At 48.8% G+C, this 25,986-nt stretch overlaps 50 non-coding genes across 50 annotated transcripts; 17 read left to right on the forward strand and 33 right to left on the reverse strand.

Annotated features, from left to right (window-relative positions):
- Positions 1-185: 185 nt before the first annotated feature.
- trnav-cac (transfer RNA valine (anticodon CAC)) lies at positions 186-258 on the reverse strand. The gene has a single exon. It is a non-coding gene; the product is annotated as a tRNA-Val (tRNA).
- A 705-nt stretch (positions 259-963) lies between these two features.
- Positions 964-1,035, forward strand: trnad-guc (transfer RNA aspartic acid (anticodon GUC)). Its single transcript has one exon. It is a non-coding gene; the product is annotated as a tRNA-Asp (tRNA).
- Positions 1,036-1,455: 420 nt separating this feature from the next.
- trnav-aac (transfer RNA valine (anticodon AAC)) lies at positions 1,456-1,528 on the reverse strand. Its single transcript has one exon. It is a non-coding gene; the product is annotated as a tRNA-Val (tRNA).
- Positions 1,529-1,741: 213 nt separating this feature from the next.
- trnav-cac (transfer RNA valine (anticodon CAC)) lies at positions 1,742-1,814 on the reverse strand. The gene has a single exon. It is a non-coding gene; the product is annotated as a tRNA-Val (tRNA).
- A 672-nt stretch (positions 1,815-2,486) lies between these two features.
- trnad-guc (transfer RNA aspartic acid (anticodon GUC)) lies at positions 2,487-2,558 on the forward strand. The gene has a single exon. It is a non-coding gene; the product is annotated as a tRNA-Asp (tRNA).
- A 420-nt stretch (positions 2,559-2,978) lies between these two features.
- trnav-aac (transfer RNA valine (anticodon AAC)) lies at positions 2,979-3,051 on the reverse strand. Its single transcript has one exon. It is a non-coding gene; the product is annotated as a tRNA-Val (tRNA).
- Positions 3,052-3,264: 213 nt separating this feature from the next.
- On the reverse strand, positions 3,265-3,337 carry trnav-cac (transfer RNA valine (anticodon CAC)). The gene has a single exon. It is a non-coding gene; the product is annotated as a tRNA-Val (tRNA).
- Positions 3,338-4,009: 672 nt separating this feature from the next.
- trnad-guc (transfer RNA aspartic acid (anticodon GUC)) lies at positions 4,010-4,081 on the forward strand. The gene has a single exon. It is a non-coding gene; the product is annotated as a tRNA-Asp (tRNA).
- Positions 4,082-4,501: 420 nt separating this feature from the next.
- trnav-aac (transfer RNA valine (anticodon AAC)) lies at positions 4,502-4,574 on the reverse strand. Its single transcript has one exon. It is a non-coding gene; the product is annotated as a tRNA-Val (tRNA).
- A 213-nt stretch (positions 4,575-4,787) lies between these two features.
- trnav-cac (transfer RNA valine (anticodon CAC)) lies at positions 4,788-4,860 on the reverse strand. Its single transcript has one exon. It is a non-coding gene; the product is annotated as a tRNA-Val (tRNA).
- A 672-nt stretch (positions 4,861-5,532) lies between these two features.
- On the forward strand, positions 5,533-5,604 carry trnad-guc (transfer RNA aspartic acid (anticodon GUC)). The gene has a single exon. It is a non-coding gene; the product is annotated as a tRNA-Asp (tRNA).
- Positions 5,605-6,024: 420 nt separating this feature from the next.
- trnav-aac (transfer RNA valine (anticodon AAC)) lies at positions 6,025-6,097 on the reverse strand. The gene has a single exon. It is a non-coding gene; the product is annotated as a tRNA-Val (tRNA).
- A 213-nt stretch (positions 6,098-6,310) lies between these two features.
- On the reverse strand, positions 6,311-6,383 carry trnav-cac (transfer RNA valine (anticodon CAC)). Its single transcript has one exon. It is a non-coding gene; the product is annotated as a tRNA-Val (tRNA).
- A 672-nt stretch (positions 6,384-7,055) lies between these two features.
- On the forward strand, positions 7,056-7,127 carry trnad-guc (transfer RNA aspartic acid (anticodon GUC)). The gene has a single exon. It is a non-coding gene; the product is annotated as a tRNA-Asp (tRNA).
- A 420-nt stretch (positions 7,128-7,547) lies between these two features.
- Positions 7,548-7,620, reverse strand: trnav-aac (transfer RNA valine (anticodon AAC)). Its single transcript has one exon. It is a non-coding gene; the product is annotated as a tRNA-Val (tRNA).
- Positions 7,621-7,833: 213 nt separating this feature from the next.
- trnav-cac (transfer RNA valine (anticodon CAC)) lies at positions 7,834-7,906 on the reverse strand. Its single transcript has one exon. It is a non-coding gene; the product is annotated as a tRNA-Val (tRNA).
- A 672-nt stretch (positions 7,907-8,578) lies between these two features.
- Positions 8,579-8,650, forward strand: trnad-guc (transfer RNA aspartic acid (anticodon GUC)). The gene has a single exon. It is a non-coding gene; the product is annotated as a tRNA-Asp (tRNA).
- Positions 8,651-9,395: 745 nt separating this feature from the next.
- Positions 9,396-9,467, forward strand: trnad-guc (transfer RNA aspartic acid (anticodon GUC)). Its single transcript has one exon. It is a non-coding gene; the product is annotated as a tRNA-Asp (tRNA).
- Positions 9,468-9,887: 420 nt separating this feature from the next.
- On the reverse strand, positions 9,888-9,960 carry trnav-aac (transfer RNA valine (anticodon AAC)). Its single transcript has one exon. It is a non-coding gene; the product is annotated as a tRNA-Val (tRNA).
- Positions 9,961-10,173: 213 nt separating this feature from the next.
- On the reverse strand, positions 10,174-10,246 carry trnav-cac (transfer RNA valine (anticodon CAC)). Its single transcript has one exon. It is a non-coding gene; the product is annotated as a tRNA-Val (tRNA).
- Positions 10,247-10,918: 672 nt separating this feature from the next.
- trnad-guc (transfer RNA aspartic acid (anticodon GUC)) lies at positions 10,919-10,990 on the forward strand. Its single transcript has one exon. It is a non-coding gene; the product is annotated as a tRNA-Asp (tRNA).
- A 420-nt stretch (positions 10,991-11,410) lies between these two features.
- On the reverse strand, positions 11,411-11,483 carry trnav-aac (transfer RNA valine (anticodon AAC)). Its single transcript has one exon. It is a non-coding gene; the product is annotated as a tRNA-Val (tRNA).
- Positions 11,484-11,696: 213 nt separating this feature from the next.
- On the reverse strand, positions 11,697-11,769 carry trnav-cac (transfer RNA valine (anticodon CAC)). Its single transcript has one exon. It is a non-coding gene; the product is annotated as a tRNA-Val (tRNA).
- Positions 11,770-12,441: 672 nt separating this feature from the next.
- trnad-guc (transfer RNA aspartic acid (anticodon GUC)) lies at positions 12,442-12,513 on the forward strand. Its single transcript has one exon. It is a non-coding gene; the product is annotated as a tRNA-Asp (tRNA).
- A 420-nt stretch (positions 12,514-12,933) lies between these two features.
- On the reverse strand, positions 12,934-13,006 carry trnav-aac (transfer RNA valine (anticodon AAC)). The gene has a single exon. It is a non-coding gene; the product is annotated as a tRNA-Val (tRNA).
- Positions 13,007-13,219: 213 nt separating this feature from the next.
- trnav-cac (transfer RNA valine (anticodon CAC)) lies at positions 13,220-13,292 on the reverse strand. Its single transcript has one exon. It is a non-coding gene; the product is annotated as a tRNA-Val (tRNA).
- Positions 13,293-13,964: 672 nt separating this feature from the next.
- On the forward strand, positions 13,965-14,036 carry trnad-guc (transfer RNA aspartic acid (anticodon GUC)). The gene has a single exon. It is a non-coding gene; the product is annotated as a tRNA-Asp (tRNA).
- Positions 14,037-14,456: 420 nt separating this feature from the next.
- Positions 14,457-14,529, reverse strand: trnav-aac (transfer RNA valine (anticodon AAC)). The gene has a single exon. It is a non-coding gene; the product is annotated as a tRNA-Val (tRNA).
- A 213-nt stretch (positions 14,530-14,742) lies between these two features.
- trnav-cac (transfer RNA valine (anticodon CAC)) lies at positions 14,743-14,815 on the reverse strand. The gene has a single exon. It is a non-coding gene; the product is annotated as a tRNA-Val (tRNA).
- Positions 14,816-15,487: 672 nt separating this feature from the next.
- trnad-guc (transfer RNA aspartic acid (anticodon GUC)) lies at positions 15,488-15,559 on the forward strand. Its single transcript has one exon. It is a non-coding gene; the product is annotated as a tRNA-Asp (tRNA).
- A 420-nt stretch (positions 15,560-15,979) lies between these two features.
- On the reverse strand, positions 15,980-16,052 carry trnav-aac (transfer RNA valine (anticodon AAC)). Its single transcript has one exon. It is a non-coding gene; the product is annotated as a tRNA-Val (tRNA).
- Positions 16,053-16,265: 213 nt separating this feature from the next.
- On the reverse strand, positions 16,266-16,338 carry trnav-cac (transfer RNA valine (anticodon CAC)). Its single transcript has one exon. It is a non-coding gene; the product is annotated as a tRNA-Val (tRNA).
- Positions 16,339-17,010: 672 nt separating this feature from the next.
- Positions 17,011-17,082, forward strand: trnad-guc (transfer RNA aspartic acid (anticodon GUC)). Its single transcript has one exon. It is a non-coding gene; the product is annotated as a tRNA-Asp (tRNA).
- A 420-nt stretch (positions 17,083-17,502) lies between these two features.
- Positions 17,503-17,575, reverse strand: trnav-aac (transfer RNA valine (anticodon AAC)). Its single transcript has one exon. It is a non-coding gene; the product is annotated as a tRNA-Val (tRNA).
- A 213-nt stretch (positions 17,576-17,788) lies between these two features.
- Positions 17,789-17,861, reverse strand: trnav-cac (transfer RNA valine (anticodon CAC)). Its single transcript has one exon. It is a non-coding gene; the product is annotated as a tRNA-Val (tRNA).
- Positions 17,862-18,533: 672 nt separating this feature from the next.
- Positions 18,534-18,605, forward strand: trnad-guc (transfer RNA aspartic acid (anticodon GUC)). The gene has a single exon. It is a non-coding gene; the product is annotated as a tRNA-Asp (tRNA).
- Positions 18,606-19,025: 420 nt separating this feature from the next.
- trnav-aac (transfer RNA valine (anticodon AAC)) lies at positions 19,026-19,098 on the reverse strand. The gene has a single exon. It is a non-coding gene; the product is annotated as a tRNA-Val (tRNA).
- A 213-nt stretch (positions 19,099-19,311) lies between these two features.
- On the reverse strand, positions 19,312-19,384 carry trnav-cac (transfer RNA valine (anticodon CAC)). The gene has a single exon. It is a non-coding gene; the product is annotated as a tRNA-Val (tRNA).
- Positions 19,385-20,056: 672 nt separating this feature from the next.
- Positions 20,057-20,128, forward strand: trnad-guc (transfer RNA aspartic acid (anticodon GUC)). The gene has a single exon. It is a non-coding gene; the product is annotated as a tRNA-Asp (tRNA).
- Positions 20,129-20,548: 420 nt separating this feature from the next.
- On the reverse strand, positions 20,549-20,621 carry trnav-aac (transfer RNA valine (anticodon AAC)). Its single transcript has one exon. It is a non-coding gene; the product is annotated as a tRNA-Val (tRNA).
- A 213-nt stretch (positions 20,622-20,834) lies between these two features.
- trnav-cac (transfer RNA valine (anticodon CAC)) lies at positions 20,835-20,907 on the reverse strand. The gene has a single exon. It is a non-coding gene; the product is annotated as a tRNA-Val (tRNA).
- Positions 20,908-21,579: 672 nt separating this feature from the next.
- Positions 21,580-21,651, forward strand: trnad-guc (transfer RNA aspartic acid (anticodon GUC)). The gene has a single exon. It is a non-coding gene; the product is annotated as a tRNA-Asp (tRNA).
- Positions 21,652-22,071: 420 nt separating this feature from the next.
- Positions 22,072-22,144, reverse strand: trnav-aac (transfer RNA valine (anticodon AAC)). Its single transcript has one exon. It is a non-coding gene; the product is annotated as a tRNA-Val (tRNA).
- Positions 22,145-22,357: 213 nt separating this feature from the next.
- Positions 22,358-22,430, reverse strand: trnav-cac (transfer RNA valine (anticodon CAC)). The gene has a single exon. It is a non-coding gene; the product is annotated as a tRNA-Val (tRNA).
- Positions 22,431-23,102: 672 nt separating this feature from the next.
- trnad-guc (transfer RNA aspartic acid (anticodon GUC)) lies at positions 23,103-23,174 on the forward strand. Its single transcript has one exon. It is a non-coding gene; the product is annotated as a tRNA-Asp (tRNA).
- A 420-nt stretch (positions 23,175-23,594) lies between these two features.
- Positions 23,595-23,667, reverse strand: trnav-aac (transfer RNA valine (anticodon AAC)). Its single transcript has one exon. It is a non-coding gene; the product is annotated as a tRNA-Val (tRNA).
- Positions 23,668-23,880: 213 nt separating this feature from the next.
- trnav-cac (transfer RNA valine (anticodon CAC)) lies at positions 23,881-23,953 on the reverse strand. The gene has a single exon. It is a non-coding gene; the product is annotated as a tRNA-Val (tRNA).
- A 705-nt stretch (positions 23,954-24,658) lies between these two features.
- trnad-guc (transfer RNA aspartic acid (anticodon GUC)) lies at positions 24,659-24,730 on the forward strand. Its single transcript has one exon. It is a non-coding gene; the product is annotated as a tRNA-Asp (tRNA).
- Positions 24,731-25,151: 421 nt separating this feature from the next.
- Positions 25,152-25,224, reverse strand: trnav-aac (transfer RNA valine (anticodon AAC)). The gene has a single exon. It is a non-coding gene; the product is annotated as a tRNA-Val (tRNA).
- A 213-nt stretch (positions 25,225-25,437) lies between these two features.
- On the reverse strand, positions 25,438-25,510 carry trnav-cac (transfer RNA valine (anticodon CAC)). Its single transcript has one exon. It is a non-coding gene; the product is annotated as a tRNA-Val (tRNA).
- Positions 25,511-25,986: the final 476 nt, after the last annotated feature.

Below are 25,986 nucleotides of genomic sequence, written 5' to 3' on the forward strand. Positions count from 1 at the left end.
GCTGTAATGCGCTTGCTTTCTGAACTCAAAATACTTGAAATGCTGGAAAACAAGTTATTTTGAGGTGAGTGTCTACCCGCTGATGACTATTCACCAAGAATGACAAAAGTACTAAGCAGCAACAAGCAGCGTATCTTTCTGCACAAACTTCTCTATTTGCAATCTGAAAAAGCAACACAGTCAACTGTTTCCGCCCGGTTTCGGACCGGGGACCTTTCGCGTGTGAGGCGAACGTGATGACCACTACACTACGGAAACGGTCAGCGACAATCTGCACACTTGGTCCAAGATTCTTGTCGTGCACTCAATCACTGGTGACTCCCGATGCAGCGCCCGGATGACTTCAACTCAGTATTGGGGAATATCAACCGGCTACACTAGCTGCGACTGTGCCAAACATAAAGTGCTTTGCGTAGCGTCCAGCCAGGGTAATAGGACACTGGACCTGCCGTATGCCAGCGTAGAAGGAGTCACACGGCACACGATAGCCCTACCTCCCCTTGGCCGATCAGATCAAACCTCTGCACCTCTGTCAGCCTCTACTCCAGCAGCAGCCTGTGTCGCAAAGGAAACTAATGAGGCTCTGTAGAGGTGCGCTGAAGCAACAAACTGGGACGTGCCAAACCAAAGGTGGGATTTGAAGATCTGGATTGGTTTTGCCAGATGCCCATTACTCGGCCTATGTTGACCTGGACGGGTTAGGTAACACTGTGAGAGTCATGTTCTTTGATTTCCCCATTGCTTTGCAGGTAGATGCTCCCTTGGTTTCCTGGATTGTGGACCGTATGACTGTTTGACCACAGTATGTAAGACTGAAAGGGTGCAATCCAGGAAAACTGGGCAAATATGAGCTTTACCGCTGCATGTTCCTGGCAAACACTGGAGCACCGCCATCAGGCCGTTCAAGTGCCGAAATGTCTGACACCGCAGTCCTCGTTAGTGCCGAAATGTCTGACACCGCAGTCCTCGTTAGTATAGTGGACAGTATCTCCGCCTGTCACGCGGAAGACCGGGGTTCGATTCCCCGACGGGGAGAGTAAAGTTTTCTACCGGCGGCTGCTTATTCACCAAGAAAGACTGAGGCATAAAGCTCGTCCTTGTGTCCAGCTGAGGTGAGTGTAGTTCAACCTTCCCCACACCAATTGAGACAGAAAATGAAATTGGCCTGGAAGAAGTCGGCAAAATACCCTAAGTGAAAGACGATGAGAAATAGAGGTCGTCAAAGTCAACTTCTCAGTCCCCTTGGCCTTCTGCCTCTTTTGCTCCAAACTTAGATTGATTTCTTCTCGCATATAATCAACGCCCGCTAAAATGCGTCCGGTCAATACTACTCAGACTACAAGAGGTAAGCGGAATACCTCTGACAACACAACTGTTGTCCTTGGAATACAGATTCTGCATATGAATGGACATATCTGTTTATTCATTTTAGGCAGAAAAAGGAGCAAAGAAAGATGTTTCCGCCCGGTTTCGAACCGGGGACCTTTCGCGTGTTAGGCGAACGTGATAACCACTACACTACGGAAACAGACAAATTAGGGTGTGGGCAAATGCTTGCTGTAATGCGCTTGCTTTCTGAACTCAAAATACTTGAAATGCTGGAAAACAAGTTATTTTGAGGTGAGTGTCTACCCGCTGATGACTATTCACCAAGAATGACAAAAGTACTAAGCAGCAACAAGCAGCGTATCTTTCTGCACAAACTTCCCTATTTGCAATCTGAAAAAGCAACACAGTCAACTGTTTCCGCCCGGTTTCGAACCGGGGACCTTTCGCGTGTGAGGCGAACGTGATGACCACTACACTACGGAAACGGTCAGCGACAATCTGCACACTTGGTCCAAGATTCTTGTCGTGCACTCAATCACTGGTGACTCCCGATGCAGCGCCCGGATGACTTCAACTCAGTATTGGGGAATATCAACCGGCTACACTAGCTGCGACTGTGCCAAACATAAAGTGCTTTGCGTAGCGTCCAGCCAGGGTAATAGGACACTGGACCTGCCGTATGCCAGCGTAGAAGGAGTCACACGGCACACGATAGCCCTACCTCCCCTTGGCCGATCAGATCAAACCTCTGCACCTCTGTCAGCCTCTACTCCAGCAGCAGCCTGTGTCGCAAAGGAAACTAATGAGGCTCTGTAGAGGTGCGCTGAAGCAACAAACTGGGACGTGCCAAACCAAAGGTGGGATTTGAAGATCTGGATTGGTTTTGCCAGATGCCCATTACTCGGCCTATGTTGACCTGGACGGGTTAGGTAACACTGTGAGAGTCATGTTCTTTGATTTCCCCATTGCTTTGCAGGTAGATGCTCCCTTGGTTTCCTGGATTGTGGACCGTATGACTGTTTGACCACAGTATGTAAGACTGAAAGGGTGCAATCCAGGAAAACTGGGCAAATATGAGCTTTACCGCTGCATGTTCCTGGCAAACACTGGAGCACCGCCATCAGGCCGTTCAAGTGCCGAAATGTCTGACACCGCAGTCCTCGTTAGTATAGTGGACAGTATCTCCGCCTGTCACGCGGAAGACCGGGGTTCGATTCCCCGACGGGGAGAGTAAAGTTTTCTACCGGCGGCTGCTTATTCACCAAGAAAGACTGAGGCATAAAGCTCGTCCTTGTGTCCAGCTGAGGTGAGTGTAGTTCAACCTTCCCCACACCAATTGAGACAGAAAATGAAATTGGCCTGGAAGAAGTCGGCAAAATACCCTAAGTGAAAGACGATGAGAAATAGAGGTCGTCAAAGTCAACTTCTCAGTCCCCTTGGCCTTCTGCCTCTTTTGCTCCAAACTTAGATTGATTTCTTCTCGCATATAATCAACGCCCGCTAAAATGCGTCCGGTCAATACTACTCAGACTACAAGAGGTAAGCGGAATACCTCTGACAACACAACTGTTGTCCTTGGAATACAGATTCTGCATATGAATGGACATATCTGTTTATTCATTTTAGGCAGAAAAAGGAGCAAAGAAAGATGTTTCCGCCCGGTTTCGAACCGGGGACCTTTCGCGTGTTAGGCGAACGTGATAACCACTACACTACGGAAACAGACAAATTAGGGTGTGGGCAAATGCTTGCTGTAATGCGCTTGCTTTCTGAACTCAAAATACTTGAAATGCTGGAAAACAAGTTATTTTGAGGTGAGTGTCTACCCGCTGATGACTATTCACCAAGAATGACAAAAGTACTAAGCAGCAACAAGCAGCGTATCTTTCTGCACAAACTTCCCTATTTGCAATCTGAAAAAGCAACACAGTCAACTGTTTCCGCCCGGTTTCGAACCGGGGACCTTTCGCGTGTGAGGCGAACGTGATGACCACTACACTACGGAAACGGTCAGCGACAATCTGCACACTTGGTCCAAGATTCTTGTCGTGCACTCAATCACTGGTGACTCCCGATGCAGCGCCCGGATGACTTCAACTCAGTATTGGGGAATATCAACCGGCTACACTAGCTGCGACTGTGCCAAACATAAAGTGCTTTGCGTAGCGTCCAGCCAGGGTAATAGGACACTGGACCTGCCGTATGCCAGCGTAGAAGGAGTCACACGGCACACGATAGCCCTACCTCCCCTTGGCCGATCAGATCAAACCTCTGCACCTCTGTCAGCCTCTACTCCAGCAGCAGCCTGTGTCGCAAAGGAAACTAATGAGGCTCTGTAGAGGTGCGCTGAAGCAACAAACTGGGACGTGCCAAACCAAAGGTGGGATTTGAAGATCTGGATTGGTTTTGCCAGATGCCCATTACTCGGCCTATGTTGACCTGGACGGGTTAGGTAACACTGTGAGAGTCATGTTCTTTGATTTCCCCATTGCTTTGCTGGTAGATGCTCCCTTGGTTTCCTGGATTGTGGACCGTATGACTGTTTGACCACAGTATGTAAGACTGAAAGGGTGCAATCCAGGAAAACTGGGCAAATATGAGCTTTACCGCTGCATGTTCCTGGCAAACACTGGAGCGCCGCCATCAGGCCGTTCAAGTGCCGAAATGTCTGACACCGCAGTCCTCGTTAGTATAGTGGACAGTATCTCCGCCTGTCACGCGGAAGACCGGGGTTCGATTCCCCGACGGGGAGAGTAAAGTTTTCTACCGGCGGCTGCTTATTCACCAAGAAAGACTGAGGCATAAAGCTCGTCCTTGTGTCCAGCTGAGGTGAGTGTAGTTCAACCTTCCCCACACCAATTGAGACAGAAAATGAAATTGGCCTGGAAGAAGTCGGCAAAATACCCTAAGTGAAAGACGATGAGAAATAGAGGTCGTCAAAGTCAACTTCTCAGTCCCCTTGGCCTTCTGCCTCTTTTGCTCCAAACTTAGATTGATTTCTTCTCGCATATAATCAACGCCCGCTAAAATGCGTCCGGTCAATACTACTCAGACTACAAGAGGTAAGCGGAATACCTCTGACAACACAACTGTTGTCCTTGGAATACAGATTCTGCATATGAATGGACATATCTGTTTATTCATTTTAGGCAGAAAAAGGAGCAAAGAAAGATGTTTCCGCCCGGTTTCGAACCGGGGACCTTTCGCGTGTTAGGCGAACGTGATAACCACTACACTACGGAAACAGACAAATTAGGGTGTGGGCAAATGCTTGCTGTAATGCGCTTGCTTTCTGAACTCAAAATACTTGAAATGCTGGAAAACAAGTTATTTTGAGGTGAGTGTCTACCCGCTGATGACTATTCACCAAGAATGACAAAAGTACTAAGCAGCAACAAGCAGCGTATCTTTCTGCACAAACTTCCCTATTTGCAATCTGAAAAAGCAACACAGTCAACTGTTTCCGCCCGGTTTCGGACCGGGGACCTTTCGCGTGTGAGGCGAACGTGATGACCACTACACTACGGAAAAGGTCAGCGACAATCTGCACACTTGGTCCAAGATTCTTGTCGTGCACTCAATCACTGGTGACTCCCGATGCAGCGCCCGGATGACTTCAACTCAGTATTGAGGAATATCAACCGGCTACACTAGCTGCGACTGTGCCAAACATAAAGTGCTTTGCGTAGCGTCCAGCCAGGGTAATAGGACACTGGACCTGCCGTATGCCAGCGTAGAAGGAGTCACACGGCACACGATAGCCCTACCTCCCCTTGGCCGATCAGATCAAACCTCTGCACCTCTGTCAGCCTCTACTCCAGCAGCAGCCTGTGTCGCAAAGGAAACTAATGAGGCTCTGTAGAGGTGCGCTGAAGCAACAAACTGGGACGTGCCAAACCAAAGGTGGGATTTGAAGATCTGGATTGGTTTTGCCAGATGCCCATTACTCGGCCTATGTTGACCTGGACGGGTTAGGTAACACTGTGAGAGTCATGTTCTTTGATTTCCCCATTGCTTTGCTGGTAGATGCTCCCTTGGTTTCCTGGATTGTGGACCGTATGACTGTTTGACCACAGTATGTAAGACTGAAAGGGTGCAATCCAGGAAAACTGGGCAAATATGAGCTTTACCGCTGCATGTTCCTGGCAAACACTGGAGCGCCGCCATCAGGCCGTTCAAGTGCCGAAATGTCTGACACCGCAGTCCTCGTTAGTATAGTGGACAGTATCTCCGCCTGTCACGCGGAAGACCGGGGTTCGATTCCCCGACGGGGAGAGTAAAGTTTTCTACCGGCGGCTGCTTATTCACCAAGAAAGACTGAGGCATAAAGCTCGTCCTTGTGTCCAGCTGAGGTGAGTGTAGTTCAACCTTCCCCACACCAATTGAGACAGAAAATGAAATTGGCCTGGAAGAAATCGGCAAAATACCCTAAGTGAAAGACGATGAGAAATAGAGGTCGTCAAAGTCAACTTCTCAGTCCCCTTGGCCTTCTGCCTCTTTTGCTCCAAACTTAGATTGATTTCTTCTCGCATATAATCAACGCCCGCTAAAATGCGTCCGGTCAATACTACTCAGACTACAAGAGGTAAGCGGAATACCTCTGACAACACAACTGTTGTCCTTGGAATACAGATTCTGCATATGAATGGACATATCTGTTTATTCATTTTAGGCAGAAAAAGGAGCAAAGAAAGATGTTTCCGCCCGGTTTCGAACCGGGGACCTTTCGCGTGTTAGGCGAACGTGATAACCACTACACTACGGAAACAGACAAATTAGGGTGTGGGCAAATGCTTGCTGTAATGCGCTTGCTTTCTGAACTCAAAATACTTGAAATGCTGGAAAACAAGTTATTTTGAGGTGAGTGTCTACCCGCTGATGACTATTCACCAAGAATGACAAAAGTACTAAGCAGCAACAAGCAGCGTATCTTTCTGCACAAACTTCCCTATTTGCAATCTGAAAAAGCAACACAGTCAACTGTTTCCGCCCGGTTTCGAACCGGGGACCTTTCGCGTGTGAGGCGAACGTGATGACCACTACACTACGGAAACGGTCAGCGACAATCTGCACACTTGGTCCAAGATTCTTGTCGTGCACTCAATCACTGGTGACTCCCGATGCAGCGCCCGGATGACTTCAACTCAGTATTGGGGAATATCAACCGGCTACACTAGCTGCGACTGTGCCAAACATAAAGTGCTTTGCGTAGCGTCCAGCCAGGGTAATAGGACACTGGACCTGCCGTATGCCAGCGTAGAAGGAGTCACACGGCACACGATAGCCCTACCTCCCCTTGGCCGATCAGATCAAACCTCTGCACCTCTGTCAGCCTCTACTCCAGCAGCAGCCTGTGTCGCAAAGGAAACTAATGAGGCTCTGTAGAGGTGCGCTGAAGCAACAAACTGGGACGTGCCAAACCAAAGGTGGGATTTGAAGATCTGGATTGGTTTTGCCAGATGCCCATTACTCGGCCTATGTTGACCTGGACGGGTTAGGTAACACTGTGAGAGTCATGTTCTTTGATTTCCCCATTGCTTTGCAGGTAGATGCTCCCTTGGTTTCCTGGATTGTGGACCGTATGACTGTTTGACCACAGTATGTAAGACTGAAAGGGTGCAATCCAGGAAAACTGGGCAAATATGAGCTTTACCGCTGCATGTTCCTGGCAAACACTGGAGCACCGCCATCAGGCCGTTCAAGTGCCGAAATGTCTGACACCGCAGTCCTCGTTAGTATAGTGGACAGTATCTCCGCCTGTCACGCGGAAGACCGGGGTTCGATTCCCCGACGGGGAGAGTAAAGTTTTCTACCGGCGGCTGCTTATTCACCAAGAAAGACTGAGGCATAAAGCTCGTCCTTGTGTCCAGCTGAGGTGAGTGTAGTTCAACCTTCCCCACACCAATTGAGACAGAAAATGAAATTGGCCTGGAAGAAGTCGGCAAAATACCCTAAGTGAAAGACGATGAGAAATAGAGGTCGTCAAAGTCAACTTCTCAGTCCCCTTGGCCTTCTGCCTCTTTTGCTCCAAACTTAGATTGATTTCTTCTCGCATATAATCAACGCCCGCTAAAATGCGTCCGGTCAATACTACTCAGACTACAAGAGGTAAGCGGAATACCTCTGACAACACAACTGTTGTCCTTGGAATACAGATTCTGCATATGAATGGACATATCTGTTTATTCATTTTAGGCAGAAAAAGGAGCAAAGAAAGATGTTTCCGCCCGGTTTCGAACCGGGGACCTTTCGCGTGTTAGGCGAACGTGATAACCACTACACTACCGAAACAGACAAAATAGGGTGTGGGCAAATGCTTGCTGTAATGCGCTTGCTTTCTGAACTCAAAATACTTGAAATGCTGGAAAACAAGTTATTTTGAGGTGAGTGTCTACCCGCTGATGACTATTCACCAAGAATGACAAAAGTACTAAGCAGCAACAAGCAGCGTATCTTTCTGCACAAACTTCTCTATTTGCAATCTGAAAAAGCAACACAGTCAACTGTTTCCGCCCGGTTTCGGACCGGGGACCTTTCGCGTGTGAGGCGAACGTGATGACCACTACACTACGGAAACGGTCAGCGACAATCTGCACACTTGGTCCAAGATTCTTGTCGTGCACTCAATCACTGGTGACTCCCGATGCAGCGCCCGGATGACTTCAACTCAGTATTGGGGAATATCAACCGGCTACACTAGCTGCGACTGTGCCAAACATAAAGTGCTTTGCGTAGCGTCCAGCCAGGGTAATAGGACACTGGACCTGCCGTATGCCAGCGTAGAAGGAGTCACACGGCACACGATAGCCCTACCTCCCCTTGGCCGATCAGATCAAACCTCTGCACCTCTGTCAGCCTCTACTCCAGCAGCAGCCTGTGTCGCAAAGGAAACTAATGAGGCTCTGTAGAGGTGCGCTGAAGCAACAAACTGGGACGTGCCAAACCAAAGGTGGGATTTGAAGATCTGGATTGGTTTTGCCAGATGCCCATTACTCGGCCTATGTTGACCTGGACGGGTTAGGTAACACTGTGAGAGTCATGTTCTTTGATTTCCCCATTGCTTTGCAGGTAGATGCTCCCTTGGTTTCCTGGATTGTGGACCGTATGACTGTTTGACCACAGTATGTAAGACTGAAAGGGTGCAATCCAGGAAAACTGGGCAAATATGAGCTTTACCGCTGCATGTTCCTGGCAAACACTGGAGCACCGCCATCAGGCCGTTCAAGTGCCGAAATGTCTGACACCGCAGTCCTCGTTAGTATAGTGGACAGTATCTCCGCCTGTCACGCGGAAGACCGGGGTTCGATTCCCCGACGGGGAGAGTAAAGTTTTCTACCGGCGGCTGCTTATTCACCAAGAAAGACTGAGGCATAAAGCTCGTCCTTGTGTCCAGCTGAGGTGAGTGTAGTTCAACCTTCCCCACACCAATTGAGACAGAAAATGAAACATACAGACTCCCGATGCAGCGCCCGGATGACTTCAACTCAGTATTGGGGAATATCAACCGGCTACACTAGCTGCGACTGTGCCAAACATAAAGTGCTTTGCGTAGCGTCCAGCCAGGGTAATAGGACACTGGACCTGCCGTATGCCAGCGTAGAAGGAGTCACACGGCACACGATAGCCCTACCTCCCCTTGGCCGATCAGATCAAACCTCTGCACCTCTGTCAGCCTCTACTCCAGCAGCAGCCTGTGTCGCAAAGGAAACTAATGAGGCTCTGTAGAGGTGCGCTGAAGCAACAAACTGGGACGTGCCAAACCAAAGGTGGGATTTGAAGATCTGGATTGGTTTTGCCAGATGCCCATTACTCGGCCTATGTTGACCTGGACGGGTTAGGTAACACTGTGAGAGTCATGTTCTTTGATTTCCCCATTGCTTTGCTGGTAGATGCTCCCTTGGTTTCTTGGATTGTGGACCGTATGACTGTTTGACCACAGTATGTAAGACTGAAAGGGTGCAATCCAGGAAAACTGGGCAAATATGAGCTTTACCGCTGCATGTTCCTGGCAAACACTGGAGCACCGCCATCAGGCCGTTCAAGTGCCGAAATGTCTGACACCGCAGTCCTCGTTAGTATAGTGGACAGTATCTCCGCCTGTCACGCGGAAGACCGGGGTTCGATTCCCCGACGGGGAGAGTAAAGTTTTCTACCGGCGGCTGCTTATTCACCAAGAAAGACTGAGGCATAAAGCTCGTCCTTGTGTCCAGCTGAGGTGAGTGTAGTTCAACCTTCCCCACACCAATTGAGACAGAAAATGAAATTGGCCTGGAAGAAGTCGGCAAAATACCCTAAGTGAAAGACGATGAGAAATAGAGGTCGTCAAAGTCAACTTCTCAGTCCCCTTGGCCTTCTGCCTCTTTTGCTCCAAACTTAGATTGATTTCTTCTCGCATATAATCAACGCCCGCTAAAATGCGTCCGGTCAATACTACTCAGACTACAAGAGGTAAGCGGAATACCTCTGACAACACAACTGTTGTCCTTGGAATACAGATTCTGCATATGAATGGACATATCTGTTTATTCATTTTAGGCAGAAAAAGGAGCAAAGAAAGATGTTTCCGCCCGGTTTCGAACCGGGGACCTTTCGCGTGTTAGGCGAACGTGATAACCACTACACTACCGAAACAGACAAAATAGGGTGTGGGCAAATGCTTGCTGTAATGCGCTTGCTTTCTGAACTCAAAATACTTGAAATGCTGGAAAACAAGTTATTTTGAGGTGAGTGTCTACCCGCTGATGACTATTCACCAAGAATGACAAAAGTACTAAGCAGCAACAAGCAGCGTATCTTTCTGCACAAACTTCCCTATTTGCAATCTGAAAAAGCAACACAGTCAACTGTTTCCGCCCGGTTTCGAACCGGGGACCTTTCGCGTGTGAGGCGAACGTGATGACCACTACACTACGGAAACGGTCAGCGACAATCTGCACACTTGGTCCAAGATTCTTGTCGTGCACTCAATCACTGGTGACTCCCGATGCAGCGCCCGGATGACTTCAACTCAGTATTGGGGAATATCAACCGGCTACACTAGCTGCGACTGTGCCAAACATAAAGTGCTTTGCGTAGCGTCCAGCCAGGGTAATAGGACACTGGACCTGCCGTATGCCAGCGTAGAAGGAGTCACACGGCACACGATAGCCCTACCTCCCCTTGGCCGATCAGATCAAACCTCTGCACCTCTGTCAGCCTCTACTCCAGCAGCAGCCTGTGTCGCAAAGGAAACTAATGAGGCTCTGTAGAGGTGCGCTGAAGCAACAAACTGGGACGTGCCAAACCAAAGGTGGGATTTGAAGATCTGGATTGGTTTTGCCAGATGCCCATTACTCGGCCTATGTTGACCTGGACGGGTTAGGTAACACTGTGAGAGTCATGTTCTTTGATTTCCCCATTGCTTTGCTGGTAGATGCTCCCTTGGTTTCCTGGATTGTGGACCGTATGACTGTTTGACCACAGTATGTAAGACTGAAAGGGTGCAATCCAGGAAAACTGGGCAAATATGAGCTTTACCGCTGCATGTTCCTGGCAAACACTGGAGCGCCGCCATCAGGCCGTTCAAGTGCCGAAATGTCTGACACCGCAGTCCTCGTTAGTATAGTGGACAGTATCTCCGCCTGTCACGCGGAAGACCGGGGTTCGATTCCCCGACGGGGAGAGTAAAGTTTTCTACCGGCGGCTGCTTATTCACCAAGAAAGACTGAGGCATAAAGCTCGTCCTTGTGTCCAGCTGAGGTGAGTGTAGTTCAACCTTCCCCACACCAATTGAGACAGAAAATGAAATTGGCCTGGAAGAAGTCGGCAAAATACCCTAAGTGAAAGACGATGAGAAATAGAGGTCGTCAAAGTCAACTTCTCAGTCCCCTTGGCCTTCTGCCTCTTTTGCTCCAAACTTAGATTGATTTCTTCTCGCATATAATCAACGCCCGCTAAAATGCGTCCGGTCAATACTACTCAGACTACAAGAGGTAAGCGGAATACCTCTGACAACACAACTGTTGTCCTTGGAATACAGATTCTGCATATGAATGGACATATCTGTTTATTCATTTTAGGCAGAAAAAGGAGCAAAGAAAGATGTTTCCGCCCGGTTTCGAACCGGGGACCTTTCGCGTGTTAGGCGAACGTGATAACCACTACACTACCGAAACAGACAAAATAGGGTGTGGGCAAATGCTTGCTGTAATGCGCTTGCTTTCTGAACTCAAAATACTTGAAATGCTGGAAAACAAGTTATTTTGAGGTGAGTGTCTACCCGCTGATGACTATTCACCAAGAATGACAAAAGTACTAAGCAGCAACAAGCAGCGTATCTTTCTGCACAAACTTCCCTATTTGCAATCTGAAAAAGCAACACAGTCAACTGTTTCCGCCCGGTTTCGGACCGGGGACCTTTCGCGTGTGAGGCGAACGTGATGACCACTACACTACGGAAACGGTCAGCGACAATCTGCACACTTGGTCCAAGATTCTTGTCGTGCACTCAATCACTGGTGACTCCCGATGCAGCGCCCGGATGACTTCAACTCAGTATTGGGGAATATCAACCGGCTACACTAGCTGCGACTGTGCCAAACATAAAGTGCTTTGCGTAGCGTCCAGCCAGGGTAATAGGACACTGGACCTGCCGTATGCCAGCGTAGAAGGAGTCACACGGCACACGATAGCCCTACCTCCCCTTGGCCGATCAGATCAAACCTCTGCACCTCTGTCAGCCTCTACTCCAGCAGCAGCCTGTGTCGCAAAGGAAACTAATGAGGCTCTGTAGAGGTGCGCTGAAGCAACAAACTGGGACGTGCCAAACCAAAGGTGGGATTTGAAGATCTGGATTGGTTTTGCCAGATGCCCATTACTCGGCCTATGTTGACCTGGACGGGTTAGGTAACACTGTGAGAGTCATGTTCTTTGATTTCCCCATTGCTTTGCTGGTAGATGCTCCCTTGGTTTCCTGGATTGTGGACCGTATGACTGTTTGACCACAGTATGTAAGACTGAAAGGGTGCAATCCAGGAAAACTGGGCAAATATGAGCTTTACCGCTGCATGTTCCTGGCAAACACTGGAGCGCCGCCATCAGGCCGTTCAAGTGCCGAAATGTCTGACACCGCAGTCCTCGTTAGTATAGTGGACAGTATCTCCGCCTGTCACGCGGAAGACCGGGGTTCGATTCCCCGACGGGGAGAGTAAAGTTTTCTACCGGCGGCTGCTTATTCACCAAGAAAGACTGAGGCATAAAGCTCGTCCTTGTGTCCAGCTGAGGTGAGTGTAGTTCAACCTTCCCCACACCAATTGAGACAGAAAATGAAATTGGCCTGGAAGAAGTCGGCAAAATACCCTAAGTGAAAGACGATGAGAAATAGAGGTCGTCAAAGTCAACTTCTCAGTCCCCTTGGCCTTCTGCCTCTTTTGCTCCAAACTTAGATTGATTTCTTCTCGCATATAATCAACGCCCGCTAAAATGCGTCCGGTCAATACTACTCAGACTACAAGAGGTAAGCGGAATACCTCTGACAACACAACTGTTGTCCTTGGAATACAGATTCTGCATATGAATGGACATATCTGTTTATTCATTTTAGGCAGAAAAAGGAGCAAAGAAAGATGTTTCCGCCCGGTTTCGAACCGGGGACCTTTCGCGTGTTAGGCGAACGTGATAACCACTACACTACCGAAACAGACAAAATAGGGTGTGGGCAAATGCTTGCTGTAATGCGCTTGCTTTCTGAACTCAAAATACTTGAAATGCTGGAAAACAAGTTATTTTGAGGTGAGTGTCTACCCGCTGATGACTATTCACCAAGAATGACAAAAGTACTAAGCAGCAACAAGCAGCGTATCTTTCTGCACAAACTTCCCTATTTGCAATCTGAAAAAGCAACACAGTCAACTGTTTCCGCCCGGTTTCGGACCGGGGACCTTTCGCGTGTGAGGCGAACGTGATGACCACTACACTACGGAAACGGTCAGCGACAATCTGCACACTTGGTCCAAGATTCTTGTCGTGCACTCAATCACTGGTGACTCCCGATGCAGCGCCCGGATGACTTCAACTCAGTATTGGGGAATATCAACCGGCTACACTAGCTGCGACTGTGCCAAACATAAAGTGCTTTGCGTAGCGTCCAGCCAGGGTAATAGGACACTGGACCTGCCGTATGCCAGCGTAGAAGGAGTCACACGGCACACGATAGCCCTACCTCCCCTTGGCCGATCAGATCAAACCTCTGCACCTCTGTCAGCCTCTACTCCAGCAGCAGCCTGTGTCGCAAAGGAAACTAATGAGGCTCTGTAGAGGTGCGCTGAAGCAACAAACTGGGACGTGCCAAACCAAAGGTGGGATTTGAAGATCTGGATTGGTTTTGCCAGATGCCCATTACTCGGCCTATGTTGACCTGGACGGGTTAGGTAACACTGTGAGAGTCATGTTCTTTGATTTCCCCATTGCTTTGCTGGTAGATGCTCCCTTGGTTTCCTGGATTGTGGACCGTATGACTGTTTGACCACAGTATGTAAGACTGAAAGGGTGCAATCCAGGAAAACTGGGCAAATATGAGCTTTACCGCTGCATGTTCCTGGCAAACACTGGAGCGCCGCCATCAGGCCGTTCAAGTGCCGAAATGTCTGACACCGCAGTCCTCGTTAGTATAGTGGACAGTATCTCCGCCTGTCACGCGGAAGACCGGGGTTCGATTCCCCGACGGGGAGAGTAAAGTTTTCTACCGGCGGCTGCTTATTCACCAAGAAAGACTGAGGCATAAAGCTCGTCCTTGTGTCCAGCTGAGGTGAGTGTAGTTCAACCTTCCCCACACCAATTGAGACAGAAAATGAAATTGGCCTGGAAGAAGTCGGCAAAATACCCTAAGTGAAAGACGATGAGAAATAGAGGTCGTCAAAGTCAACTTCTCAGTCCCCTTGGCCTTCTGCCTCTTTTGCTCCAAACTTAGATTGATTTCTTCTCGCATATAATCAACGCCCGCTAAAATGCGTCCGGTCAATACTACTCAGACTACAAGAGGTAAGCGGAATACCTCTGACAACACAACTGTTGTCCTTGGAATACAGATTCTGCATATGAATGGACATATCTGTTTATTCATTTTAGGCAGAAAAAGGAGCAAAGAAAGATGTTTCCGCCCGGTTTCGAACCGGGGACCTTTCGCGTGTTAGGCGAACGTGATAACCACTACACTACCGAAACAGACAAAATAGGGTGTGGGCAAATGCTTGCTGTAATGCGCTTGCTTTCTGAACTCAAAATACTTGAAATGCTGGAAAACAAGTTATTTTGAGGTGAGTGTCTACCCGCTGATGACTATTCACCAAGAATGACAAAAGTACTAAGCAGCAACAAGCAGCGTATCTTTCTGCACAAACTTCCCTATTTGCAATCTGAAAAAGCAACACAGTCAACTGTTTCCGCCCGGTTTCGGACCGGGGACCTTTCGCGTGTGAGGCGAACGTGATGACCACTACACTACGGAAACGGTCAGCGACAATCTGCACACTTGGTCCAAGATTCTTGTCGTGCACTCAATCACTGGTGACTCCCGATGCAGCGCCCGGATGACTTCAACTCAGTATTGGGGAATATCAACCGGCTACACTAGCTGCGACTGTGCCAAACATAAAGTGCTTTGCGTAGCGTCCAGCCAGGGTAATAGGACACTGGACCTGCCGTATGCCAGCGTAGAAGGAGTCACACGGCACACGATAGCCCTACCTCCCCTTGGCCGATCAGATCAAACCTCTGCACCTCTGTCAGCCTCTACTCCAGCAGCAGCCTGTGTCGCAAAGGAAACTAATGAGGCTCTGTAGAGGTGCGCTGAAGCAACAAACTGGGACGTGCCAAACCAAAGGTGGGATTTGAAGATCTGGATTGGTTTTGCCAGATGCCCATTACTCGGCCTATGTTGACCTGGACGGGTTAGGTAACACTGTGAGAGTCATGTTCTTTGATTTCCCCATTGCTTTGCTGGTAGATGCTCCCTTGGTTTCCTGGATTGTGGACCGTATGACTGTTTGACCACAGTATGTAAGACTGAAAGGGTGCAATCCAGGAAAACTGGGCAAATATGAGCTTTACCGCTGCATGTTCCTGGCAAACACTGGAGCGCCGCCATCAGGCCGTTCAAGTGCCGAAATGTCTGACACCGCAGTCCTCGTTAGTATAGTGGACAGTATCTCCGCCTGTCACGCGGAAGACCGGGGTTCGATTCCCCGACGGGGAGAGTAAAGTTTTCTACCGGCGGCTGCTTATTCACCAAGAAAGACTGAGGCATAAAGCTCGTCCTTGTGTCCAGCTGAGGTGAGTGTAGTTCAACCTTCCCCACACCAATTGAGACAGAAAATGAAATTGGCCTGGAAGAAGTCGGCAAAATACCCTAAGTGAAAGACGATGAGAAATAGAGGTCGTCAAAGTCAACTTCTCAGTCCCCTTGGCCTTCTGCCTCTTTTGCTCCAAACTTAGATTGATTTCTTCTCGCATATAATCAACGCCCGCTAAAATGCGTCCGGTCAATACTACTCAGACTACAAGAGGTAAGCGGAATACCTCTGACAACACAACTGTTGTCCTTGGAATACAGATTCTGCATATGAATGGACATATCTGTTTATTCATTTTAGGCAGAAAAAGGAGCAAAGAAAGATGTTTCCGCCCGGTTTCGAACCGGGGACCTTTCGCGTGTTAGGCGAACGTGATAACCACTACACTACCGAAACAGACAAAATAGGGTGTGGGCAAATGCTTGCTGTAATGCGCTTGCTTTCTGAACTCAAAATACTTGAAATGCTGGAAAACAAGTTATTTTGAGGTGAGTGTCTACCCGCTGATGACTATTCACCAAGAATGACAAAAGTACTAAGCAGCAACAAGCAGCGTATCTTTCTGCACAAACTTCCCTATTTGCAATCTGAAAAAGCAACACAGTCAACTGTTTCCGCCCGGTTTCGGACCGGGGACCTTTCGCGTGTGAGGCGAACGTGATGACCACTACACTACGGAAACGGTCAGCGACAATCTGCACACTTGGTCCAAGATTCTTGTCGTGCACTCAATCACTGGTGACTCCCGATGCAGCGCCCGGATGACTTCAACTCAGTATTGGGGAATATCAACCGGCTACACTAGCTGCGACTGTGCCAAACATAAAGTGCTTTGCGTAGCGTCCAGCCAGGGTAATAGGACACTGGACCTGCCGTATGCCAGCGTAGAAGGAGTCACACGGCACACGATAGCCCTACCTCCCCTTGGCCGATCAGATCAAACCTCTGCACCTCTGTCAGCCTCTACTCCAGCAGCAGCCTGTGTCGCAAAGGAAACTAATGAGGCTCTGTAGAGGTGCGCTGAAGCAACAAACTGGGACGTGCCAAACCAAAGGTGGGATTTGAAGATCTGGATTGGTTTTGCCAGATGCCCATTACTCGGCCTATGTTGACCTGGACGGGTTAGGTAACACTGTGAGAGTCATGTTCTTTGATTTCCCCATTGCTTTGCTGGTAGATGCTCCCTTGGTTTCCTGGATTGTGGACCGTATGACTGTTTGACCACAGTATGTAAGACTGAAAGGGTGCAATCCAGGAAAACTGGGCAAATATGAGCTTTACCGCTGCATGTTCCTGGCAAACACTGGAGCGCCGCCATCAGGCCGTTCAAGTGCCGAAATGTCTGACACCGCAGTCCTCGTTAGTATAGTGGACAGTATCTCCGCCTGTCACGCGGAAGACCGGGGTTCGATTCCCCGACGGGGAGAGTAAAGTTTTCTACCGGCGGCTGCTTATTCACCAAGAAAGACTGAGGCATAAAGCTCGTCCTTGTGTCCAGCTGAGGTGAGTGTAGTTCAACCTTCCCCACACCAATTGAGACAGAAAATGAAATTGGCCTGGAAGAAGTCGGCAAAATACCCTAAGTGAAAGACGATGAGAAATAGAGGTCGTCAAAGTCAACTTCTCAGTCCCCTTGGCCTTCTGCCTCTTTTGCTCCAAACTTAGATTGATTTCTTCTCGCATATAATCAACGCCCGCTAAAATGCGTCCGGTCAATACTACTCAGACTACAAGAGGTAAGCGGAATACCTCTGACAACACAACTGTTGTCCTTGGAATACAGATTCTGCATATGAATGGACATATCTGTTTATTCATTTTAGGCAGAAAAAGGAGCAAAGAAAGATGTTTCCGCCCGGTTTCGAACCGGGGACCTTTCGCGTGTTAGGCGAACGTGATAACCACTACACTACGGAAACAGACAAAATAGGGTGTGGGCAAATGCTTGCTGTAATGCGCTTGCTTTCTGAACTCAAAATACTTGAAATGCTGGAAAACAAGTTATTTTGAGGTGAGTGTCTACCCGCTGATGACTATTCACCAAGAATGACAAAAGTACTAAGCAGCAACAAGCAGCGTATCTTTCTGCACAAACTTCCCTATTTGCAATCTGAAAAAGCAACACAGTCAACTGTTTCCGCCCGGTTTCGGACCGGGGACCTTTCGCGTGTGAGGCGAACGTGATGACCACTACACTACGGAAACGGTCAGCGACAATCTGCACACTTGGTCCAAGATTCTTGTCGTGCACTCAATCACTGGTGACTCCCGATGCAGCGCCCGGATGACTTCAACTCAGTATTGGGGAATATCAACCGGCTACACTAGCTGCGACTGTGCCAAACATAAAGTGCTTTGCGTAGCGTCCAGCCAGGGTAATAGGACACTGGACCTGCCGTATGCCAGCGTAGAAGGAGTCACACGGCACACGATAGCCCTACCTCCCCTTGGCCGATCAGATCAAACCTCTGCACCTCTGTCAGCCTCTACTCCAGCAGCAGCCTGTGTCGCAAAGGAAACTAATGAGGCTCTGTAGAGGTGCGCTGAAGCAACAAACTGGGACGTGCCAAACCAAAGGTGGGATTTGAAGATCTGGATTGGTTTTGCCAGATGCCCATTACTCGGCCTATGTTGACCTGGACGGGTTAGGTAACACTGTGAGAGTCATGTTCTTTGATTTCCCCATTGCTTTGCTGGTAGATGCTCCCTTGGTTTCCTGGATTGTGGACCGTATGACTGTTTGACCACAGTATGTAAGACTGAAAGGGTGCAATCCAGGAAAACTGGGCAAATATGAGCTTTACCGCTGCATGTTCCTGGCAAACACTGGAGCACCGCCATCAGGCCGTTCAAGTGCCGAAATGTCTGACACCGCAGTCCTCGTTAGCATAGTGGACAGTATCTCCGCCTGTCACGCGGAAGACCGGGGTTCGATTCCCCGACGGGGAGAGTAAAGTTTTCTACCGGCGGCTGCTTATTCACCAAGAAAGACTGAGGCATAAAGCTCGTCCTTGTGTCCAGCTGAGGTGAGTGTAGTTCAACCTTCCCCACACCAATTGAGACAGAAAATGAAATTGGCCTGGAAGAAGTCGGCAAAATACCCTAAGTGAAAGACGATGAGAAATAGAGGTCGTCAAAGTCAACTTCTCAGTCCCCTTGGCCTTCTGCCTCTTTTGCTCCAAACTTAGATTGATTTCTTCTCGCATATAATCAACGCCCGCTAAAATGCGTCCGGTCAATACTACTCAGACTACAAGAGGTAAGCGGAATACCTCTGACAACACAACTGTTGTCCTTGGAATACAGATTCTGCATATGAATGGACATATCTGTTTATTCATTTTAGGCAGAAAAAGGAGCAAAGAAAGATGTTTCCGCCCGGTTTCGAACCGGGGACCTTTCGCGTGTTAGGCGAACGTGATAACCACTACACTACCGAAACAGACAAAATAGGGTGTGGGCAAATGCTTGCTGTAATGCGCTTGCTTTCTGAACTCAAAATACTTGAAATGCTGGAAAACAAGTTATTTTGAGATGAGTGTCTACCCGCTGATGACTATTCACCAAGAATGACAAAAGTACTAAGCAGCAACAAGCAGCGTATCTTTCTGCACAAACTTCCCTATTTGCAATCTGAAAAAGCAACACAGTCAACTGTTTCCGCCCGGTTTCGGACCGGGGACCTTTCGCGTGTGAGGCGAACGTGATGACCACTACACTACGGAAACGGTCAGCGACAATCTGCACACTTGGTCCAAGATTCTTGTCGTGCACTCAATCACTGGTGACTCCCGATGCAGCGCCCGGATGACTTCAACTCAGTATTGGGGAATATCAACCGGCTACACTAGCTGCGACTGTGCCAAACATAAAGTGCTTTGCGTAGCGTCCAGCCAGGGTAATAGGACACTGGACCTGCCGTATGCCAGCGTAGAAGGAGTCACACGGCACACGATAGCCCTACCTCCCCTTGGCCGATCAGATCAAACCTCTGCACCTCTGTCAGCCTCTACTCCAGCAGCAGCCTGTGTCGCAAAGGAAACTAATGAGGCTCTGTAGAGGTGCGCTGAAGCAACAAACTGGGACGTGCCAAACCAAAGGTGGGATTTGAAGATCTGGATTGGTTTTGCCAGATGCCCATTACTCGGCCTATGTTGACCTGGACGGGTTAGGTAACACTGTGAGAGTCATGTTCTTTGATTTCCCCATTGCTTTGCTGGTAGATGCTCCCTTGGTTTCCTGGATTGTGGACCGTATGACTGTTTGACCACAGTATGTAAGACTGAAAGGGTGCAATCCAGGAAAACTGGGCAAATATGAGCTTTACCGCTGCATGTTCCTGGCAAACACTGGAGCGCCGCCATCAGGCCGTTCAAGTGCCGAAATGTCTGACACCGCAGTCCTCGTTAGTATAGTGGACAGTATCTCCGCCTGTCACGCGGAAGACCGGGGTTCGATTCCCCGACGGGGAGAGTAAAGTTTTCTACCGGCGGCTGCTTATTCACCAAGAAAGACTGAGGCATAAAGCTCGTCCTTGTGTCCAGCTGAGGTGAGTGTAGTTCAACCTTCCCCACACCAATTGAGACAGAAAATGAAATTGGCCTGGAAGAAGTCGGCAAAATACCCTAAGTGAAAGACGATGAGAAATAGAGGTCGTCAAAGTCAACTTCTCAGTCCCCTTGGCCTTCTGCCTCTTTTGCTCCAAACTTAGATTGATTTCTTCTCGCATATAATCAACGCCCGCTAAAATGCGTCCGGTCAATACTACTCAGACTACAAGAGGTAAGCGGAATACCTCTGACAACACAACTGTTGTCCTTGGAATACAGATTCTGCATATGAATGGACATATCTGTTTATTCATTTTAGGCAGAAAAAGGAGCAAAGAAAGATGTTTCCGCCCGGTTTCGAACCGGGGACCTTTCGCGTGTTAGGCGAACGTGATAACCACTACACTACCGAAACAGACAAAATAGGGTGTGGGCAAATGCTTGCTGTAATGCGCTTGCTTTCTGAACTCAAAATACTTGAAATGCTGGAAAACAAGTTATTTTGAGGTGAGTGTCTACCCGCTGATGACTATTCACCAAGAATGACAAAAGTACTAAGCAGCAACAAGCAGCGTATCTTTCTGCACAAACTTCTCTATTTGCAATCTGAAAAAGCAACACAGTCAACTGTTTCCGCCCGGTTTCGGACCGGGGACCTTTCGCGTGTGAGGCGAACGTGATGACCACTACACTACGGAAACGGTCAGCGACAATCTGCACACTTGGTCCAAGATTCTTGTCGTGCACTCAATCACTGGTGACTCCCGATGCAGCGCCCGGATGACTTCAACTCAGTATTGGGGAATATCAACCGGCTACACTAGCTGCGACTGTGCCAAACATAAAGTGCTTTGCGTAGCGTCCAGCCAGGGTAATAGGACACTGGACCTGCCGTATGCCAGCGTAGAAGGAGTCACACGGCACACGATAGCCCTACCTCCCCTTGGCCGATCAGATCAAACCTCTGCACCTCTGTCAGCCTCTACTCCAGCAGCAGCCTGTGTCGCAAAGGAAACTAATGAGGCTCTGTAGAGGTGCGCTGAAGCAACAAACTGGGACGTGCCAAACCAAAGGTGGGATTTGAAGATCTGGATTGGTTTTGCCAGATGCCCATTACTCGGCCTATGTTGACCTGGACGGGTTAGGTAACACTGTGAGAGTCATGTTCTTTGATTTCCCCATTGCTTTGCAGGTAGATGCTCCCTTGGTTTCCTGGATTGTGGACCGTATGACTGTTTGACCACAGTATGTAAGACTGAAAGGGTGCAATCCAGGAAAACTGGGCAAATATGAGCTTTACCGCTGCATGTTCCTGGCAAACACTGGAGCACCGCCATCAGGCCGTTCAAGTGCCGAAATGTCTGACACCGCAGTCCTCGTTAGTATAGTGGACAGTATCTCCGCCTGTCACGCGGAAGACCGGGGTTCGATTCCCCGACGGGGAGAGTAAAGTTTTCTACCGGCGGCTGCTTATTCACCAAGAAAGACTGAGGCATAAAGCTCGTCCTTGTGTCCAGCTGAGGTGAGTGTAGTTCAACCTTCCCCACACCAATTGAGACAGAAAATGAAATTGGCCTGGAAGAAGTCGGCAAAATACCCTAAGTGAAAGACGATGAGAAATAGAGGTCGTCAAAGTCAACTTCTCAGTCCCCTTGGCCTTCTGCCTCTTTTGCTCCAAACTTAGATTGATTTCTTCTCGCATATAATCAACGCCCGCTAAAATGCGTCCGGTCAATACTACTCAGACTACAAGAGGTAAGCGGAATACCTCTGACAACACAACTGTTGTCCTTGGAATACAGATTCTGCATATGAATGGACATATCTGTTTATTCATTTTAGGCAGAAAAAGGAGCAAAGAAAGATGTTTCCGCCCGGTTTCGAACCGGGGACCTTTCGCGTGTTAGGCGAACGTGATAACCACTACACTACCGAAACAGACAAAATAGGGTGTGGGCAAATGCTTGCTGTAATGCGCTTGCTTTCTGAACTCAAAATACTTGAAATGCTGGAAAACAAGTTATTTTGAGGTGAGTGTCTACCCGCTGATGACTATTCACCAAGAATGACAAAAGTACTAAGCAGCAACAAGCAGCGTATCTTTCTGCACAAACTTCTCTATTTGCAATCTGAAAAAGCAACACAGTCAACTGTTTCCGCCCGGTTTCGGACCGGGGACCTTTCGCGTGTGAGGCGAACGTGATGACCACTACACTACGGAAACGGTCAGCGACAATCTGCACACTTGGTCCAAGATTCTTGTCGTGCACTCAATCACTGGTGACTCCCGATGCAGCGCCCGGATGACTTCAACTCAGTATTGGGGAATATCAACCGGCTACACTAGCTGCGACTGTGCCAAACATAAAGTGCTTTGCGTAGCGTCCAGCCAGGGTAATAGGACACTGGACCTGCCGTATGCCAGCGTAGAAGGAGTCACACGGCACACGATAGCCCTACCTCCCCTTGGCCGATCAGATCAAACCTCTGCACCTCTGTCAGCCTCTACTCCAGCAGCAGCCTGTGTCGCAAAGGAAACTAATGAGGCTCTGTAGAGGTGCGCTGAAGCAACAAACTGGGACGTGCCAAACCAAAGGTGGGATTTGAAGATCTGGATTGGTTTTGCCAGATGCCCATTACTCGGCCTATGTTGACCTGGACGGGTTAGGTAACACTGTGAGAGTCATGTTCTTTGATTTCCCCATTGCTTTGCAGGTAGATGCTCCCTTGGTTTCCTGGATTGTGGACCGTATGACTGTTTGACCACAGTATGTAAGACTGAAAGGGTGCAATCCAGGAAAACTGGGCAAATATGAGCTTTACCGCTGCATGTTCCTGGCAAACACTGGAGCACCGCCATCAGGCCGTTCAAGTGCCGAAATGTCTGACACCGCAGTCCTCGTTAGTATAGTGGACAGTATCTCCGCCTGTCACGCGGAAGACCGGGGTTCGATTCCCCGACGGGGAGAGTAAAGTTTTCTACCGGCGGCTGCTTATTCACCAAGAAAGACTGAGGCATAAAGCTCGTCCTTGTGTCCAGCTGAGGTGAGTGTAGTTCAACCTTCCCCACACCAATTGAGACAGAAAATGAAATTGGCCTGGAAGAAGTCGGCAAAATACCCTAAGTGAAAGACGATGAGAAATAGAGGTCGTCAAAGTCAACTTCTCAGTCCCCTTGGCCTTCTGCCTCTTTTGCTCCAAACTTAGATTGATTTCTTCTCGCATATAATCAACGCCCGCTAAAATGCGTCCGGTCAATACTACTCAGACTACAAGAGGTAAGCGGAATACCTCTGACAACACAACTGTTGTCCTTGGAATACAGATTCTGCATATGAATGGACATATCTGTTTATTCATTTTAGGCAGAAAAAGGAGCAAAGAAAGATGTTTCCGCCCGGTTTCGAACCGGGGACCTTTCGCGTGTTAGGCGAACGTGATAACCACTACACTACGGAAACAGACAAAATAGGGTGTGGGCAAATGCTTGCTGTAATGCGCTTGCTTTCTGAACTCAAAATACTTGAAATGCTGGAAAACAAGTTATTTTGAGGTGAGTGTCTACCCGCTGATGACTATTCACCAAGAATGACAAAAGTACTAAGCAGCAACAAGCAGCGTATCTTTCTGCACAAACTTCCCTATTTGCAATCTGAAAAAGCAACACAGTCAACTGTTTCCGCCCGGTTTCGAACCGGGGACCTTTCGCGTGTGAGGCGAACGTGATGACCACTACACTACGGAAACGGTCAGCGACAATCTGCACACTTGGTCCAAGATTCTTGTCGTGCACTCAATCACTGGTGACTCCCGATGCAGCGCCCGGATGACTTCAACTCAGTATTGAGGAATATCAACCGGCTACACTAGCTGCGACTGTGCCAAACATAAAGTGCTTTGCGTAGCGTCCAGCCAGGGTAATAGGACACTGGACCTGCCGTATGCCAGCGTAGAAGGAGTCACACGGCACACGATAGCCCTACCTCCCCTTGGCCGATCAGATCAAACCTCTGCACCTCTGTCAGCCTCTACTCCAGCAGCAGCCTGTGTCGCAAAGGAAACTAATGAGGCTCTGTAGAGGTGCGCTGAAGCAACAAACTGGGACGTGCCAAACCAAAGGTGGGATTTGAAGATCTGGATTGGTTTTGCCAGATGCCCATTACTCGGCCTATGTTGACCTGGACGGGTTAGGTAACACTGTGAGAGTCATGTTCTTTGATTTCCCCATTGCTTTGCTGGTAGATGCTCCCTTGGTTTCCTGGATTGTGGACCGTATGACTGTTTGACCACAGTATGTAAGACTGAAAGGGTGCAATCCAGGAAAACTGGGCAAATATGAGCTTTACCGCTGCATGTTCCTGGCAAACACTGGAGCACCGCCATCAGGCCGTTCAAGTGCCGAAATGTCTGACACCGCAGTCCTCGTTAGTGCCAAAATGTCTGACACCGCAGTCCTCGTTAGTATAGTGGACAGTATCTCCGCCTGTCACGCGGAAGACCGGGGTTCGATTCCCCGACGGGGAGAGTAAAGTTTTCTACCGGCGGCTGCTTATTCACCAAGAAAGACTGAGGCATAAAGCTCGTCCTTGTGTCCAGCTGAGGTGAGTGTAGTTCAACCTTCCCCACACCAATTGAGACAGAAAATGAAATTGGCCTGGAAGAAGTCGGCAAAATACCCTAAGTGAAAGACGATGAGAAATAGAGGTCGTCAAAGTCAACTTCAACAGTCCCCTTGGCCTTCTGCCTCTTTTGCTCCAAACTTAGATTGATTTCTTCTCGCATATAATCAACGCCCGCTAAAATGCGTCCGGTCAATACTACTCAGACTACAAGAGGTAAGCGGAATACCTCTGACAACACAACTGTTGTCCTTGGAATACAGATTCTGCATATGAATGGACATATCTGTTTATTCATTTTAGGCAGAAAAAGGAGCAAAGAAAGATGTTTCCGCCCGGTTTCGAACCGGGGACCTTTCGCGTGTTAGGCGAACGTGATAACCACTACACTACGGAAACAGACAAAATAGGGTGTGGGCAAATGCTTGCTGTAATGCGCTTGCTTTCTGAACTCAAAATACTTGAAATGCTGGAAAACAAGTTATTTTGAGGTGAGTGTCTACCCGCTGATGACTATTCACCAAGAATGACAAAAGCACTAAGCAGCAACAAGCAGCGTATCTTTCTGCACAAACTTCCCTATTTGCAATCTGAAAAAGCAACACAGTCAACTGTTTCCGCCCGGTTTCGAACCGGGGACCTTTCGCGTGTGAGGCGAACGTGATGACCACTACACTACGGAAACGGTCAGCGACAATCTGCACACTTGGTCCAAGATTCTTGTCGTGCACTCAATCACTGGTGACTCCCGATGCAGCGCCCGGATGACTTCAACTCAGTATTGGGGAATATCAACCGGCTACACTAGCTGCGACTGTGCCAAACATAAAGTGCTTTGCGTAGCGTCCAGCCAGGGTAATAGGACACTGGACCTGCCGTATGCCAGTGTAGAAGGAGTCACACGGCACACGATAGCCCTACCTCCCCTTGGCCGATCAGATCAAACCTCTGCACCTCTGTCAGCCTCTACTCCAGCAGCAGCCTGTGTCGCAAAGGAAACTAATGAGGCTCTGTAGAGGTGCGCTGAAGCAACAAACTGGGACGTGCCAAACCAAAGGTGGGATTTGAAGATCTGGATTGGTTTTGCCAGATGCCCATTACTCGGCCTATGTTGACCTGGACGGGTTAGGTAACACTGTGAGAGTCATGTTCTTTGATTTC

Source organism: Semicossyphus pulcher, unplaced genomic scaffold (assembly GCF_022749685.1).
Source record: "Semicossyphus pulcher isolate SPU_LCO1_2020_fin unplaced genomic scaffold, fSemPul1.0.p SCAF_11, whole genome shotgun sequence".
Taxonomy (NCBI): Eukaryota; Metazoa; Chordata; class Actinopteri; order Labriformes; family Labridae; genus Semicossyphus; species Semicossyphus pulcher.